The 18,639-nt window shown below is 37.6% G+C and overlaps 1 protein-coding gene across 2 annotated transcripts in view; it reads left to right on the top strand.

The window, feature by feature from the left end:
- The first annotated feature begins 3,761 nt into the window (after positions 1–3,761).
- The window catches only part of LOC143041053 (glutamate receptor ionotropic, delta-2-like), a 561,193-nt gene continuing 546,315 nt past the window's right edge, over positions 3,762–18,639 (top strand). For both annotated transcript variants that reach the window (XM_076212682.1, XM_076212681.1), the window contains exon 1: positions 3,762–3,885. The gene's annotated coding sequence lies outside the window, so the exon portion shown is untranslated. The remainder of the gene's footprint in view (positions 3,886–18,639) is intronic.

Here is an 18,639-nt window from a genome sequence, read left to right as displayed (position 1 = left end):
AGAAAAATGAGCAATGGTGAGACATTTCTCTCCGAAGTCCACCTCGCAAGATGACATCACAATCAGTCACTTCGCAAGATGACATCATAAGCAGTCACCCTTAGGTGGTTCCCCAAATGAGGGAAACGTTTCGACGCGTCGCCTTCGTCGTCGCCAGCAAATGATAGACATTACTGGAATGGCATTTTACAAGGATACTCGTAAATCTGCAATGGGTCAGGTGAATCATAATTCAATTTTTGAGCCAATCTAATGTGCTACCTGAATGTCAGAGTGGGCTCCTTTCCGCCCCTCCTTCTCCTCTGTACATTCTTTACCGATGGACTTCATATTCCATTTTCGATGACGATGCAGACGGAGACAGCAGCTCGCGTGTCGAGGCCCATGTAATTCGTTTTCTTCTTCCATGGGTATGGAACTGGAATAAAATTTTTTGGATTATATGTGATACCACGATTACCGATAAGAATTATTGGAGTAAGCATTCGGTATAACCCTGGGGTGACAATTCTTTAGAAGGGCTATCCTAGGGTGACGATTCCTATCCTAACTTAAACTAACCTACCCTAACGTAACCTAACCTAACTTAATCTAACTCTACTTAACCTAACCTAAATTAACTTAACCTAACCTAACTGACGTGACGATTCTTCAGGTGTTGGTTGGGGTGACAATTCTTCAAGTGGGCTATCCTGGAGTGATGATTCTTCAGGTGGACGTTCTGGGGTGACAATTCTTCAGGTGATCCAAGATATGTACATGTGTTGTAGTACTCTGAAATGAAACATATTTCTGACGGGCACGAGCTCTCAGGAGGGCTTTTCCTTCTGTTAGTCCAGATGACCACTTCCTAGTAACCCCCTCCCCAACCGTACTAACAAAGGCCCCTGCTTGGACGAAATAAGATTTTCGCCAAACACGTCAAAGGAACGAGGTACGAGGGAAAGAGAAATCTAGTAGAAGAGGGAGAGGATGATGTGGGGGAGAGGAGAAGAGGCAGAAGGAGGGTAGAGGAAGAGGAGGGGAGTAGGAGGGGGAAGGTAGGAGCAAGGGAGGCGGAAGAGAAGAGGAGGAGGATAGGAGAGGGAGGAGGAAAAGGAGGGAAAGGGGAGGAAGAGAATTGGAGGAGGAAAAGGAGGAGAGGGGAAGGAGGAAGAGAAGAGGAGGGAAGAAGAAGGAGGGGAAGAGGACGAAGAGGAAGAGGGGAAGAGCAAGAGAGGAGGAGTGGGAAAACGGAAAGGGGGAGGAGGAGGAGGAGGAAGAGGAAAGGAGAAAGAGGAGGGATAAAAAAGTTGAGGAGAGAGGAAGGGGGAAGGAGGAAAAAAGGGGAAGAGAGGGAGGAAAAGGAGGGGAGGGTTAAGGAGGAAGAAGAGGAAGAGGGGAGCAAGGGACTCTGACCACAAACACACTCAAACGATGACGTCATCGTATTACAAGTGAGGGGTAAGAAGGAAGAGGGGAGAAGGCGGAGAAGGAGAGGGGAGAAAATGTGGAGGTGGAAGAGGAGGAGATGGGAGGAGATTGATGATGGGGAAAGAGGAAGAAGAAGAAGGGGTAAAGCCCCTCCATCCACCCAGAGTCAGCTATGACATATTACACTCGAATAATGACGTTATTATATTGAAAGTGAAATCTCCCAGTGTTCCGCGAGGAGACGCATAGGATATGAAAGAAGACTCTTCTTACTCCTCCTCCTCTTCCCCATATAGGATTGTGTTAACATATATTTTTTCACTTTCTTGAGTCTAGCTGTTTAATTCTCGTTGAATTTATTACTTTTCATTTTCTTTTTGTAATCCTGATCATTTTAGTCACTCGTTCTTTTTATCTTTGTAAGTTTATCATTTTATGTGCACGTTATTACAGGATGGTGGTTGGGACCATCTAGATGCGGCACGAAGACTTTATGACCAGTCATGCAAGTACACATACACGTACACATGCATGCACGCACACACACAGATGAGATATGGCGAGATACAGAGACGGGATAGCACGAGCGTAGCTCCCCTTTCCGTAAGATACAACTACAGTAGGTACACACACACACAAAATATACAGGAGGATCACAAAAACACTCCTTGATTTTGAATATTTATCATATCAGAAGTTAAATAAACATTCTTACAATTTTGGTGGCTACAGCTCCACTAAATATTTTTTCCTCATTTGCAGATCCTACTTGATCCGCTAGATGGCAGTATAATCCAAGATGGAGTTCACTCCAAAACCACGTAGCTGGTTTGAGTTGGAATTTGCCAAAACAAACATTTGCACCTGGTATGGGTAAGACCTCAGTCGTTTGCGTGAGATCTTGCTTCCTGTGCTTTGTGGGACTTTTAACTCTCGGCTACAACTGCGCGTCGACTTCTTGGGGGTACGAAGAAAAGTTTCTCTGACCCTACCGACAACTCCCTCCGACATCGATAGACGACCTGAATGTCTCTTTCTCTGGTCACAGATGTATTCTTTCTCACTGAAATCACTGTACCACTTCAAAATGGACTTGTTAGTAGGTGGATTTCCATGATGAATGCATCTGAAATCACGCTGCACAGTTGTAACATTTTGTTTTGGCAAATTCCAACAGACACCAGCTACGTTGTTCTGGAGTAAACGCCGTCTTGGATTACACTGCCATCTAATGGATCAAGTAGAATCTACAAATGAAGACAAAAAAAAAGTTATTTTATGCAATAGTAGCCACCAAAATCGTAAGAATATTAATTTAACTTTTTGTATTATATATTTTTTTAAATCAAGGAGTGTTTTGTGGCCACCCTGTATATGAGTAATGCCAATCGTGGAAGATAAACTTTAATTGCAAAAAATTTAAATATTGAAAATATGCAAAAGCACGAAGAGTCCACCAATGAATTACTTAATAACAAATAGATAAATTACAAAGGTAAAAAAAATCTAGTGTTGGCCACGAGTACCTTGTCATTTGACAGATATATCAGCAAAATCATGGGTGAAGCATAAAGACTACTGATAAGCATTTTTTATAATGTAGATGAAAAGATAACGAAGGAAACCATAGAATGTCCCTTGTCTGACCTAGATTAGAATTTGCAGCGGTTGTGTGGCTTCCGAATAAAGTAAGATATATACAAGATTCAGAGAATACAGAGTAGAAACCACATTAGTCCTCAGTCTTGCAAAGAAAACATACAAAAAATTAATTGCATTGGGTCTGTCGTCATTGAAATAAGAAGAGAAAGGGGTGACATGATAACTGTATTCAGGTCACTAATGGGAGTGGTTAAAACTGAAAGAAATTCCTTGGCGAGTCACGAGGTCATGGAAAAAAAGTCAAAAGGATGTAAAAAATAATTTTCCGCACATACTTATTCTATACACCTGGAATATCTCAAAAGGCGACATAGCATAATCTGAGAACATAAGCAAATTCCAAACAAAGCATGATAATGAGAAAAAAACAGGACCATGCTGGCGTTCCTGTATATTACAAATATATACAATCAGATAAATGCACACACACATATGTATGTCAGGTTACGCTTCCCAGCCCTTCCCAAATAGGGCTCAATGTAAATGGACGAAAAAGAAAACAAGTATGAAAACAAGTGTAAAAAATCTTGTGTATATAAAATGATAATGCATCGAAACAAACGTGCAAATGATTGCATACTTTCTTGTAAACTACTTCAAGGACAACTACGCTTCTTTTGCGTACGCAAAGACCCCACGACATCTATTTATAACGAGCACTGTCGGGAATCGTACGCAGTCGACGATGGCAAGCGGTACGGTGTTGTCGGTCCAGTCGCAGTGTGGGAAGTCGCATGGACGGACGCCTAAGCGCTGAGCTCACGATTTTGTTCCTCTTTACCGCTGACTCAGGACCAAAAGGCAGAGATTGTGAGTGTCATCGAGTATTTATCTATTATCAGTCTTATTTCTTGTTAGTAACCAACGTTCTATCCTCGATAACAATATTAAGCCAAAATGATGAGTTATCTATGGCAGGTAGCAGAGAGGAAGGAGGGTAGAGTATAAAAATGAACTATGTATCAAATATATATTTTTGAGTGAAGAATAGTCTCTAATAATAAAAGAATGCAACAAGACTGATTCGCAAGGATGTGAACAGATCATAGATGATCATTATTGTGTAATCTTTTATTTGATATGTTCATCAGTTTATTAATTTATGTTTTTATTCATATTTATATTTTGTTTATTGTGTTTATATTTCTATTACTTGTTTATTTATTCGTTTATTAATCTTAATGTTTATTTTGTGGTAATAGACTATTTTCACTCGGGTAGGTGGGGACCACGAGGTCTGGAAGTTGTTTGACCGAGTTGACGGTTATCAGGGAACTTCAAACGTGAACCGTAATCTTTCAAGGTATTTAGGATTAGCAAGCATGCTAGAGTGTTTTTGAAAAAGAAAGAAAAAACGTATCAACGGTTATTACAAGGAAACAATGTTGCACAAAAATATGTGTATGTATGAAATAAAATAAAACAAAATAAAAATAAACGAATAAATAAACAAATATAAAACGATCATTATCGAAAACGAGTCCTGCCTTAGTGTCTACTAATCTGCACATGTACATGAATCAAAATGAGACATACAAGAACATGCGCATAAGAACATAAGAATGAAGACTGCAAAAAACTTCAAGGCTTACGTGCCCCTTACCTGTCATCCCTATCCACAATGTTATCTAATCTTCTTTTTAAAACGACCAGTTGTTTCAGCGCTCACAGCCTAGTAATTACTAAGTCTATTCCATTCATTAACCACTCTGTTGTTAAACCACTCCTTGTCTATTTCCTTCTTAAACCTAAATGTGTCCAATTAAAAAAAAATTAACGAGTCCTGCCCTTATATGATGACCTTGCCTGCATCACCCTTGTTAAATTCCTTAATCCATCTGAATACCTCAATTAGATCACCCCTTACTCTTCGTCTTTCCAGAGTGTGTAAGTTAAGTGCCTAAACCTGTCCTCCTATAATAAGTTTCTGAGCCCATGTATCTGTCATGTAGGCCATTCTCCTCAGTACAGGTTCTAGTGAATCGGTAGCGCATAGTCAAGGATGGGTCTAACTATCGCCAGATGGAGTTTGGTAACTACATCTTCATTTTTGTTTGTAACAAAACACACACACACATACGCACAAACATACAAAAACACGTGCGCAAGCACATACACGCACGCAACACAAACACACACATATACAAACACACACATACTCATACTTTGTAGTTAGGATCTACATTGGTTGGTTTGGTGAGGCAAACGAGGTGAAGTTGTGTTTGTTTTAATCTCTCAGTCTTCTCTCTACAAATCGTGGAGCAACCTCCGAGGGAAACTCGGGGAGTTGCCAAATTCTAATTTACACGGGTACAAGTAGGCTGTTGCCATAATAATACATTCTTTTCTTATATTTATAATTTACATGCATAAGAGAAATATGTGATAAAGAAATAAAATGTTGACGCTAGTTGATCTGGTAGGAGGCAATGATGAAAGGAGAAGTATCTATTGTTTCCGCAGGTGTTGGGCGTAGTCCGAAACGCCTGGATTGTCTAGTCACTGTTCAGATCCGATGACAATGGAGCGTCCCTTGGGAGACAGGTCCGAGCACAATGGAGAACCCCTTAGGAGTCATATCCGAGCACAATAGAGGGTGCCCTGAGAGTTGCCTGGAGACGTAGGAGTTCCTTCTCATACCACATGAGTGCGCGCGCGCGTGTGCACGCTAGACATCTAAAGGATTGACTTCCTTTCAATCATCTTGCAACACGCAGACATACAGAGTCATAATTAGAGAAAGGATTAGTACCTGGAAAGTAGCTAATATAATCACATTTCATAAAGGAGGAAATGACGAGAAATCATTGGACTACAAACCGGTGTCACTGACCAGCATTACATATAAATTATGTGTAAGAATTGTAAAAGGTAGATTGACTAAATGTCTTGAAGAGAAAAACATTTTGTCGGATAACCATTTCAAATTTAGAAGTGGAAGACATGCACCAAACCTGCTAAGACTCCGAGCTGTTGGTGTACTGCAGGAGAGAGTGGTGGACTATGTAAGTTTGGATCTAGAGAAGGTATTTGACAAAATACCTCAATCAATTTTCGTGCAAATTGAAGTACATTGGAGGACTTAGAGATGGTACCTGTAATGTTCTTGATAAACATAAATGACACAAATTGTTACAAGATCTATACACTACGTTTGCATGTATTAAAAGATAGAAGATGAATTGTAATGAAAAGTGTTGGGAATGGGTAAACATTAAAAAAATCACTCAATGAGAAATTATTCGATGACAAAAGCAATAGAAAAGAATTATCTGGGACAGATGGTCACGAACACTGTCACCCGATAAATTGTGGGCGAAACATGCATGTAATTGACAAATATAAAAGTAACTTTTCACTATATGGACGAAATGGAAAGATATGGCAGAATACCTGATCCAACCTAGGTTATAATATGCACTTGTCGTAGGGTTATTGCTACCATAACTATTCTCTCTGGTGATGCTTTCTTGTTGAATCCCTCCAGCATTTGTTGAATGATCTTTGAATCCATGTTGGTTGGGGGAAATGGGTAGTTGGGTTATTTTTTTATTTTTTATTTTTTTTAATATTTCCACCAGCTTTGATAATAGTGGATAGTGGTGAGATTAGTCTATAGGATGCAGGGCTTTCAAGTGGTTTGTTTGGTTTTAATACGGGTATCATGTGAATATTATATCCCTGGCAGTTGGGACTGTATTGTACAACCAAGAGTAGTTGATTATATCAGTTAGGGCTTTTATTGCACTTGAATCAGGGTAATTTAGATGAATGTAAGATCTTATCTGAGGCTTCAGCACGGGATTTTTACATTTTCTTTGTTGGCCCTTCCACGTCTTTGTTGGACTGATTCTACGTATCTCCTTTCTCATTGAGACAATACAAAGTACAGCGATCAAGCTAATCGGTTCCCAGCCTTGCGTGCACAAAACGTACTTGCACGAAACGGTTTGAAAACACTCCAGTGAATATCGTGTAAACACTACACAAACACGTGCACAAAGCGCAAACGCTGCTTTTGTGTACACATGTACAGTCGTATACACAAATACAATAATCTGAGTAATATATTATACACACACAACTAAACCCGCAACCACACCCACATGGAAATGTTATACATAAGCAAACAAACCAAAGAGACATGACTTGCTTGTGTAGTGGTTTGTCTCGGGCTCTACATCGTGGGTTAGCGCCGCGCTCACGGCGTGAAAAAGGCAAAATGGTACTCTCCCGCTTGAGCAAAGATATGGCTGGGCGATGTTTATAAATAAACAAATAAATAAATAAATAAATAAACAAAAATTCTCAGCATTACTCATAGTTCGGACAATACGTGTGCACAATAATGTGTGCACATAATTACATAAAAGCGCAGAGAAACACACAAATATGCAAGTGAGTGCACGCATGTATAGACATACTGTAATGTGATTAATCAAGCGCACGCGCACGTATACAAACTTGCACATGTAGTGGGAAGTCGGTATTTCATATAACGTTCGAATAATGTATTGTCAAAGGCTATTAGTGACACGTAGACAAGCTCGTGCGTCTGCTCAAACTAAAGGATAGCGAATGTCAGCTCCCCAGGTCACTCTACTCTAGTCTGTGGGCTGCCATTCTACCAAATCAACCTTAGTACATGCCTCTTTCTCTTTCTTATTTCCCTCTATGTGCTATATTATTTTTTTTTTCAATCTTCTGTATATAGTAAAGGAAACTGCATTGTACATCGATTATCACTTTTTAGGATTATAACAACGATTACTCACCCAATCCATCCCACCTGTCTCACGTGCGACACCTCGGCGTGGTAACATGGGAAGAAAGTGCTGTCATGTGTTCTACAATTTATTCAAATCGTTGTTATAACCCTGAAAATTGATACTCATTATACTATGCAGCTTCCTTTACTTTATACAGAATATGAAAGAAAAATAGCATATAGATAGGAAATGAGAGAGGCATTTACTAAGGTCGATTGGGTAGAATGGCTAGTAGTAAATCACTGTGTAACACTGACCAGATTCCTTGGAGCGCAAGGACTATAACAGGAGGACGGCAGGGCATCTCGAAACGGAAGACCACGAGCCAACAGAGAGGCTTGCATATGTAACGAACACGAGTACAGAAGTGATTCAGGAAATCCATGCAAATCTATTATTATTATTAATTATTATTATTAATTATTATTATAATTTATTATTATTATTGTTATTATTATTATTATTATTATTGTTATTATTATTATTATTATTATTATTATTATTATTCTCATTATTATTATCATTATTATTATCATTATTATTATTATTTATTATTATTATTGTTATTATTGTTATTGAGGCTGTGATGCATGAGGGGGAGTGGGTGGGGGATGGGGGGTGAGGAAGTAGGCTATGTATGAGAAAAAATTTGACGCAGCCCGAAGGGATTTCTCCCCGTCTTCTCCTTTTCTGCATGAGGGGACGGAGAGGGGGGGGGGGTCGCCGAATTTATGAAGCGGCCTTGCTGTGGATGTGCTGTGTCTTGCGACACTGCTTCTGACCCAGGATGCAGGGATTACCCGTCATCCAGGAGATGCCAAGATAGGAGGGTGGAGGGGAGTGGAATATATGGGAAATGAAATGGGTGGGAGTGATTTCTATGCCTTTTTCCTTTTGGCTACCCCCCATGTAAGGGGGAAAAAGCCTTTGGTATATGTATGTATGTATGTATGTTATTGTTATTATTGTTATTCTTGTGATTATTATTATTATTATTGTCATTATTATCATTATTATTATTATCATTATCATCATTAATATTATTATTGTTATTATTATTATTATTATTATTATTATTATTATTATTATTATTATTATTATTATTATTATTATTATTATTATTATTATTATTTATTATTATTTTGAAAACTCAAACTTTCCAAATACAATATTTTTCATGCAGTAAATGTTATTGCTTGTAAACAAAATGGTGTAAGTTGAATAGAAACGAAAGTTAGGTTTGCAAAAGCTCTTATGTATCAGGTATCAGGTCGCGGTACACGCACGCGTGCGTTTCATTGGAAATGTGTCCATTTGTTTTTCATTTTTCATCGTATGTTGCTTGTGATGGTCATTTGCTACGTCTGCATCGATGACTAAAGCTGATTTGATTACGGGCAATTGTCATGGTCTGAAAAACAAAGTGTGACTGTTAAGAGACTGGTGGCCTGTCGTGGTCGTCGTTATTGTCGTCGTCCTCGTTATTGTCGTCCTCATAGTAGTAGTAGTAGTAGTAATTATTATAGTAGTAATTAGTAGTGGTCGTAGTAGTAGTAATGGTCGTAGTAGTAATAGAAGTCGTTGTTGTATAATAAGTTATAGAAGTCGTAGTATTTGTAATAGTCGTCGTCATAGTAGTATTAGTGATAACCGTCATTATTGTAGTAACAGTCGTCGCACTAGCAGTAGTGGTAATAGTCGTCGTTGTCGTCTTGGTAATAGTGGTAGTAATAGTCGTCATCATTGTACTAGTAGTTGTAGTTGTAGCTGTAGTAACAGTAGATTTCATCGTCTTGGAAATAATCGTTGTCGTCTTTTTGGCAATCGTATTCGTCATCTTTTTAACAATCGTCGTCGTTGTGGTATGACACTGATCTCTGGTCCATTACACGTGTTTTAGCGTTCTTTTGTTTGGGTTCCTTTGCGTGAGGCTGTTCTTTGGTCATGCTACACTGTTATTTTGAACTTAAGTGACTGGAATTTATCATGAAAAAAATATATACAAAATGGGTATTCAGTGACAGAAAAAAAATTGCCCGGTTAGAATATTGCGTTTGTTTGGTTCCCTTGTTTTTATTTGTCTTTGTTGGTTTGTGTTGTTAATTTTTTTCCGGATCGCTTCAAGCGGCGGCGGTGGCGAGGGGTGGGGAGAGATGGCTCAAGACAGAGATCAAAGCGCGGTGAATGTTTTCAACAGTGTGTCCGTGTGTTTGTGTGTGTATTTGAGTTGTATGTGTATTTGAGTTGTGTGTGTGTGTTTGAGTTGTGTGTGTTTGTGTTCCGTGTGTGTGCTTGTGTTGTGTGTGAGTGTTTGTGTAGTGCATGTTTTGAAAGACAGAGAGAGAGAGAGGAGATACAGAGAAAGAGGAGAGATGCAGAGAGGAGACAGAGAAAGGGTGAGAGGAGGTAGAGGGGGAGATCCACAGAGAGATGGAGAGGGGAGATAAACGGAGAGCGAGAGAGGGGATATATATATATATATATATATATATATATATATATATATATATATATATATATATCTACACTGAATGGTTCCCAGCGATCAATTGATATTATTCAACCACAAACAACTTTTAATTCCATGCCATCGCAATCGAGACTGAAGAATCGCTCGATGGAGACATTTTGTTGGAAATTGAAACGTGGACGAGCCGAGGATTCGAACCCAGCTAACCCGTAACAAAGTTACAGTGACTTAAACCAATGCGCTATCAAGAGAGATATAAGTTGAGTACGATTTTCTTATATTTGTATGCTCGAATTACATACATCTACACGAAATATCGCGTTCAACCCAACTCCGCTATGATATTGCATTTAGCTAGTATGTGCACGTGGGATAGATTATACATCTACACTGAATGGTTCCCAGCGATCAATTGATATTATTCAACCACAAACAACTTTTAATTCCATGCCATCGCAATCGAGACTGAAGAATCGCTCGATGGAGACATTTTGTTGGAAATTGAAACGTGGACGAGCCGAGGATTCGAACCCAGCTAACCCGTAACAAAGTTACAGTGACTTAAACCAATGCGCTATCAAGAGAGATATAAGTTGAGTACGATTTTCTTATATTTGTATGCTCGAATTACATACATCTACACGAAATATCGCGTTCAACCTACGTGCACATACTAGCTAAATGCAATATCATAGCGGAGGTGGGTTGAACGCGATATTTCGTCACATTTTTGTCACATTCAAGTTTTTCTTGGCCAAGAACATGATTCCTCCTCCCTGTTTTTCGTCTCTGTTCTTAATCCAGATTGTATAGCCTTTGCACCCCTTAATTTAGTCTCCACATTTACCATTATGTCTGGTTTTTCTTCTAACACGTAATCATTAAGTTTATTTAGTCCTGAAATTAATCCGTCGATGTTAGTATAGGCCACTTTTTTTTTTCTTTCTCCATCTTTTTTCTGTCTTTGGTTCGCCCATTCTGATGTACCATTTTCTCAGTCGCATGTCGATTACTCTCCAATAGAATTTGTTGCTTTCGGTCTCCGTTCTCTTCGCGTTTTTTTCCTTAGCTTCATCTCTTCGTGTCTTCTCTTTTTCTAATTTCCCAATACTCATTTCTCTTTTTATCCATATCTTATTGTAATGTTCACTCCTTGCCAACTTACTTTCTCTAATATGTCATCTACTACCATTTGTGATCTTAGTTTTATCTTTAGGGGTCGATTTCTTTCCTTAGAATAATGACCAATTCTATACACATTATCGATGTCTTTCTCTACTTCCTGGTCTCCATCCTCAATTTCTTTTAGGATTGCTATTGCTGTTTCTTTTTCTTCTTTTTCTCTCATGTACCTCGCCAGACCATGTTTTTCCTTTAGTATATATACCACAATACATTTTTTCCTATCCACTGCATCTCTGACCCAATTTTCCTTTTCATTAATTACTTGGATAATTGTATCTTTTGCATTTTCGTGCATTTGTTGGACTATTTCTTTAAATGCATCTTATTTTTTATGTTTTCCTTCCATTTCTTAATCTTTGGGATACTTTCCTCACCTATGATGTCTTCAATTCTTTCAGTCATTTCTTGTATTTTGTTATTTACCTCTTTTTTATTTTTTTATTTTTTTATTTTTCAGATTTTCACTATTGGTAGTATCATTAACCTTCTTTTCATTTTCACGCTTCACCTCTCTTATATAATTTTTCATTTAATTAAGCTCGGTTCTTAGTTCAGAGTTAGTTTTTCTTAGGTCGGAATTTTCAATGTTAGCTTGCGCTAAGCAATCCATTAGTTCAACAGTTTCTTTCCTTAAGTCCATGATTTCATTCTCCCACCATTTTCTATTTTTGCTCATTTCCCTTTCTATATCTAAGATTCGACTTAAACTCCTTCTTTCGTACTTACCGAATCCTGAGAACGAATCATCGTCATAAAATCGCGTGGCCGCTGGTGTTTCAAATCTTTTGTTTATATTGTATTTCAGCGTGGCGCCTCTAGATGACTCTGCTATCAAGTCGTTTGAGTCAAACTTATCGTTGTTTTCCTTCATTTTTAATTATTACGTCTTATTCTGTCTAACTAGCACTACAGATATTTCATTTCGGGCACCCACGATTTCTCCCCTCCCATTCAATACAGACCAGGTTTCCTTCTTTTGTTGTATAACCAAGAATTTTCCTCTTCTTTGGAGCACAAACGACAAAGGTGTTGGCGGTTCCCATGCTTCCGATGTGTGTGTGTGTGTGTGTGTGTGTGTGTGTGTATTTACCTAGTTGTATTTTACGGGACGAGAACTATGCTAGTAGTGACCCGTTTTCGTATATCTCCGCATCCAGTTTATTCTTAAAATCTTGTATAGTTTTGGCACTCACTGTTTCCCTGTTTAGTTTGTTCCAGACATCAATCACTCTATGTGGGAAGCTATTCTTTTTCAAACCTCTTCTGTAACTGTCCTTCTTTAGCTTCTTCTCGTGTCCTCTTGTTTCTCTTCTGTCCCATTTTAATAAGTAGTCTCTATTAAGAATTTCCATACTTTTCATAATTCTATAAATGGTCAACAAATCACCTCTTTCTCTTCTCTGTTTCAGTGTTGATAGATGTAATTTATCCAATCTTTGTTCGTATGCCAAATTTGGTAGTGTAGGTGCCATTTTTGTCGTTGCTCTTTGAATTCTTTCTATTTTTTTTCTAGGTGCCCATAGTGTTGCAGCATACTCTAGTTTAGGTCTTATCAGTGCAACCACTATTTTTTTTTTTTTTTTTTTTTTTTTTTTACCATTTCTTCATCCATGTAGTCGAAGGCCACTTTCATTGATCTTAATAAGTTAAAAGTCTCTCCAACTAATTTATTGACATGTTTATCAGGTGTCAAGTCACTTGAGATATTCACTTCCAGGTCCCTTTTTGAGTCGACTTTTTGAGTTCCTTGTTACCAATTTTATATTGACCCGATATTCTATTTTTGCTTTTTCCAAATTCCATTATACTGCATTTCTTAATGTTAAAGTTTCTTTCACACCTCTGACTCCATTCCGATATTTTGTCCAGGTCTTCTTATAGCGATTTGCAATCTTCTGTTCTTATTCTCTTGGGTAATTTGGCATCGTCAACAAAGAAGTTCATGTAACACTTCACTTCTTAATCTATATCATTTATATATATATGGCAAACATTAAAGGAGCCAATCCACTCATTTTTCTCCCACTTAAGAAATCCTTCATCCATTCCAGTAGCTTACCTTGTATTCCCACTATTATTTAAAAATTTCTTATTAACTTTTTATGTGGTACTCTGTCAAAAGCCTTCTGCAAGTCCAAGAAGGCGCAATCTGCCCAGCCATCTCTTTCTTGTATAATCTCAATTAATCTCGAGTAAAAGCATATTAAGTTTGTGATACACAATCTTCCACTTCTAAAGCCAAATTGTTTAGGGTTTAATATTCTATTCTCTTCCAAGCATTTGATCCATTTGTTTCTGATAAACTTTTCGCATATCTTTGCTACTGTGTTTGTATGGGATACTGGTCTGAAGTTTGTAGGATCTTCTTTGTTTCCTTATTTATATATTGGTACTATGTTTGCATCTTTTCAATCTTGCGGTACCTTTCCTTCTTTGAGTGAGAAGTCTATTATCTTGTATAATTTGTCCGTCAGTTCGTCTATACACTCTTTCAGTATCCAATTTGCAATTCCATCCGGTCCATGCGATTTCCTAACATCTAGGTTTTTTATTTGGTCTCTTATTTCTTTCTGTGTTACCTTTATTTCTTTCATTTTAGGGGGTCTTTCTTGTTGTCCATCTTCCCAAATTTGTGAGCTCTCAATTGTAAAAACAGACCTGAAATGTCTGATCATAACTTCTGCCATTTCTGTGTCATCTATATATTCTTTATCTCCTTCACGCAGTTTTACAATTTCGTGTTTGTCTTTTAATTTATCATTTACATATCTGTAAAAGAGTTTAGGTTGATCCTTACATTTGTCTATAATATATTTTTCATAGTTTCTTTTTTCTTTCCTGCGTATATTCACATATTCGTTCCTAAGTTTTATATATGTTTGCCATTTGGATGTTTTTTTTTTTGTCTCTTTTCCATCTTTTCCAGGCTTTGTCTTCTCTGTCTTTAGCCTCACTGTACCTTTTGTTATACCAAAACTTTGTATAAATATCTTTTTGCTTCTTCTTTGGTACATATTTATCAATTCCTGCCTTGTACTCTTCTTTGAGTATGTTTCATTTGTCTTCCATCATTGTTTCCTCTTTAGAGAATTTATCCCATTTTGTGTTATGGAAAAGTTTTCTAAGTTTTACCACAAAATCCGTTTTGTTGTACATTAATCTTCCTTCTCTATGTTTTTCATTCCTTCTTACATTGTTTTCTTTTAATTCAAACTCTATTAGTATATGGTCACTCTTTCCAATTGGTGTTTTATACTCCATTTTGTTCACGATATCCGGTTCAGAAGTTAATATTAAGTCTAGTTTCGACGGTTCTTCATTGTTTCTATATCTAGTATTTTCCAAGATCTAAGAATATAAGGTCTAACTACTTCCGACCGAATTTCGAGGGAGTTGGCGCAGCGGGCCCGTGAACGTCACCTGGCTGTTCAAAGTGGGGTTAGCGGGTCCTATAGCTGTCAGTTGAAGTCGCTCGCATCGCTCCACGCAATTAGTTATATTCTGACAAATATTATATCAAATATATTTTCCTTAACCCATTGTGTTAAGGTGTATTCGATGGTCATATCCAGCAGAATGTTGCTCCAAAGTTCTTCTTCCCCTTTTACTATAATTTCTTCCCAGATTTTACTCTTTGCATTTAAATCACCCATAATTACTATGTTACCACCCTCTTTCAGTAACTCATTTAGCACATTCATTGTGCCTTCCAGTAATTTAGAATGATCACTATCAGACCAAGCCTGTGTTTTTGGTGGCACATATACTGCTACAAATTTTCTACTTTCCATATTTTTATCTACAAATTTAATCATAATTAATTCCACATCATATTTGCCTTCATTTATCTTTGTCACATTTAAACCCTTTTGGTCAATATCATGACACCTCTTCCCTGTTTGTCTGTTTTATTTTTCGCCCAGTGGTTGTATAGACCTTGTCCCACCATACTTATTGATAGAGGTCCTTTCAGTTTTGTCTCCACAATTCCCATAATGTCAGGTTTCTCTATTTCCAGATAATCGTTTAGTTAATTAATTCTAGAGATCATACCGTCAATATTTGTGTATGCCACTTTTAGTTTCATATTTTCTTTTCTTTTTTGGTTTAAGTTGTCATTTTTCTGATGTACTATTTTTTCAGCCTCAGGTATTCTCTCCCCCGTCCCCCCCCCTCTCTCTAAAAAAAAAAAAAAAAAAAAAAAAAAAAATCAGTCTCTGTTCTTTTATAATTTTTATCGTTGGCTTCAATTCTGAGAGCCTTGTCTTTCTCTTTTTCCTTATCACTCATTTCCTTTTTTTTTTTTTACCAATATATGTTTGGATTTCTCGCTGTTTGCTAATTTAACAGCTTTCGATAGTATCTCCTCGGTTATCATTTGAGTTCTTACTTTTATTTTCAGAGGTCTATGTTGTTTTTCTTTTGAGTATTTGCCTATCCTGTGAATCTTGTCAATTTCTTTGTCAAAATTTTGCCCTTCGTCCTGAATTTCTTTCAGAATTTCCTTAGATATTTCCTTTTCCTCCTTTTCTCTCTGGCATTTAAACACATCATGTTTTTCTTGGATACCATGGACCACAATGCATTTACCTTTGTCAACTGTATCTCGCACCCAATTTTCCTTTTCTTTAATTACTTTCATAACTGTTTTTTCTTCTTCTATTTTTCTCCATCTGCTTTTGTGCTATTTCTCTAAAGGATATTTTTTATTTTCCTGTTCTTGTTTCCATTGATTTTTTATTTCAAGGTCTGTTTCTTTAATTGACTCTTGCACTTTTCCGGTCACTACCTGTAATTGCTCTTTGGCCTCCTTTTTCAGTTCATTTTTATTTTTGTCCCCATTCTTTCGTTTTCTCTTTTGAGCATATCAATTTCGCTCTTTAGGTCACTTGATTCTCTAATCGTTTGCTCGTTACTCTCACACAAAGTAATCAATTGCCTAAGTACAGCTCGGTAGTCCAATTCTAAATCTATGCTTTCCCCCAATAATTCGTTTAGTTCACGATTTCTTAATGCATTGCTATATCTAACTTCTCTATCTATATCTGAGCCTTTACCTATTTCTCCTGGATTTCTTTGAAAACCTGAAAAACTGTTGTTCTCCTACCTTTGATTTATTCTTGGTATGTCGATTAAACATGTCCTCTTAGGAATTACTCCTCTCGGCGATTCTACCTTACTTATATCCAGGCCTCTCTTCGTTGGCTCATTCAATATTTTTCGTTTTTCTCTTTCTCCATTGTGCTAACTATACTTATTTCAAGAACTGGATTTTACCTTATCGGTCACACGAGAAAACATAGCATACACATTCCGCACAATAACAACTAGTCGTTTCCTTCGTGTCGGCGACAAAACCGCTAGATAGGTGCTCAATCGCTGCACTTTCTTTCGCTTCGGTGTCTTGTGTGTGTGTGTGTGTGTGTGTGTGTGTGTGTGTGTGTGTGTGTGTGTGTGTGTGTGTGTGTGTGTGTGTGAGAGAGAGAGAGAGTGTGTCTGAATGTGTGTGTGTGTCTGAGAGTGTGTGCCTGTGTGTGTGTGCCTAAGAGTATGTGTGTGTGTGTGTGTGTCTGAGCGTGTGTCTAAGTGTGTGTCTGTGTGCGTGTGTCTGAGTGTGTGCCTGTGTGCGTGTGTGTGTCTGAGAGTGTGTGCCTGTGTGTATGTGTGTGTGCCAGTGTGTGTCTGGGTGTGTGTGCCAGCGTGTGTCTGGGTGTGTGTGCCTGTGTCTATGTGTCGGTGTTTCTGTGTCTGTGTCTGTTTGTATCTGTGTCTCTGTCTTGATTCTGTTGTTAATCAAAAAGAGGTGTCGTTCGTTACGCGTTGCGCAGTGGAAATTGTAGCAATGGGCTATTCACGGATTTGCTCTCCACTCGTTGTATAAGAAAAAACAACAGTCCTGTTGTCAGAACGATAATGATTTGGGGCACAGTCGCACTCGAGGAGCTTTCTTGCACAATTTTACCAATTTTCTCTACGAAAAATGATGTATTGGCACACTTGAAAACTATTTCTACTCTGATTTGTTTTTATTTTGAGAAGGGAAAGGTTCACACCCCTCAAACACGCACACAGCTGGACGATATTGTCTTTTAAACGAGCCAACGACCGGAGTGCATTTAATTTCTTGCGTCGCAGAGTATAATAATAATAAAAAAAAATGCCCAGTTATTTATCAGAGGATCTAAATAGGCTATAATCATCTACAATGTAGAACGATGCAAACTAAAAAAGAGGTTTCTTATATGTTGTTATGGTGGATTCTTTTATGACTAGCGAAGAAAATGGGTTTACACCCGGTGGCTAATAATGGGAGAGTAACAACAGGTTCGAAGCGTGTTGATGAAACCTTGAATTGTTGAAATTGGGCATTTTTATGGATGAATTACCCAGGTGTTGCTAGAGGAGCAACTAACGTAAAATCACAGAAAAATGAACACATTCTAGGATGATGTGTTTATGAGAATACGTGAAGTAAAAGAGACGAATGCCCTTCTAGTTTTGTTTGTATACAAGAAGGTATAAGTATATTCGTTCGTTATGTAGCAATTCTCGTGTTTTTGGAAGTAATGAAGTACATGTATACATATATGTGAACACAATCTACCCAACACACTGTTACTAATCTATACATTCTTACACACACACACACACACACACACACACACACACACACACACACACACACACACACACACACACACACACACATATATATATATATATATATATATATATATATATATATATATATATATATAAATGCCTTATAAATGGACATATGTCGTAGGTATGTAAGCATGAATTCAGTTACTCTAATTTATAGTTGCAAAACTGATAGACTATCGTTTTACTTGTATTTCATACTTTTTTCTTACTATCTTACTGTTCTTTCATTCATCTCCTCTGTTTCCACCTGAATACTCATCTCTTTTCTCTCCAAAGACTCTCATACGCAATTCTGTCATGTTTTTTATTCATAGGCTAACTTCGACTCGTACATGTTGCCATGTAATTCGTCACTATTTCTTTCTATCCTCCCCCTTCACCCCTACCCCTACAACTACGTATACGGTACGTCCTTCTCTGCTAAACTTTTATAAACTTTGATTACATACGTTTTAGTGATAAGATATTTAGACT

The sequence above is a fragment of the Oratosquilla oratoria genome, chromosome 30 (assembly GCF_046742065.1).
Source record: "Oratosquilla oratoria isolate Oo_2021 chromosome 30, ASM4674206v1, whole genome shotgun sequence".
Lineage (NCBI taxonomy): Eukaryota > Metazoa > Arthropoda > Malacostraca > Stomatopoda > Squillidae > Oratosquilla > Oratosquilla oratoria.
This window is presented reverse-complemented; position numbering and strand designations above follow the sequence as displayed.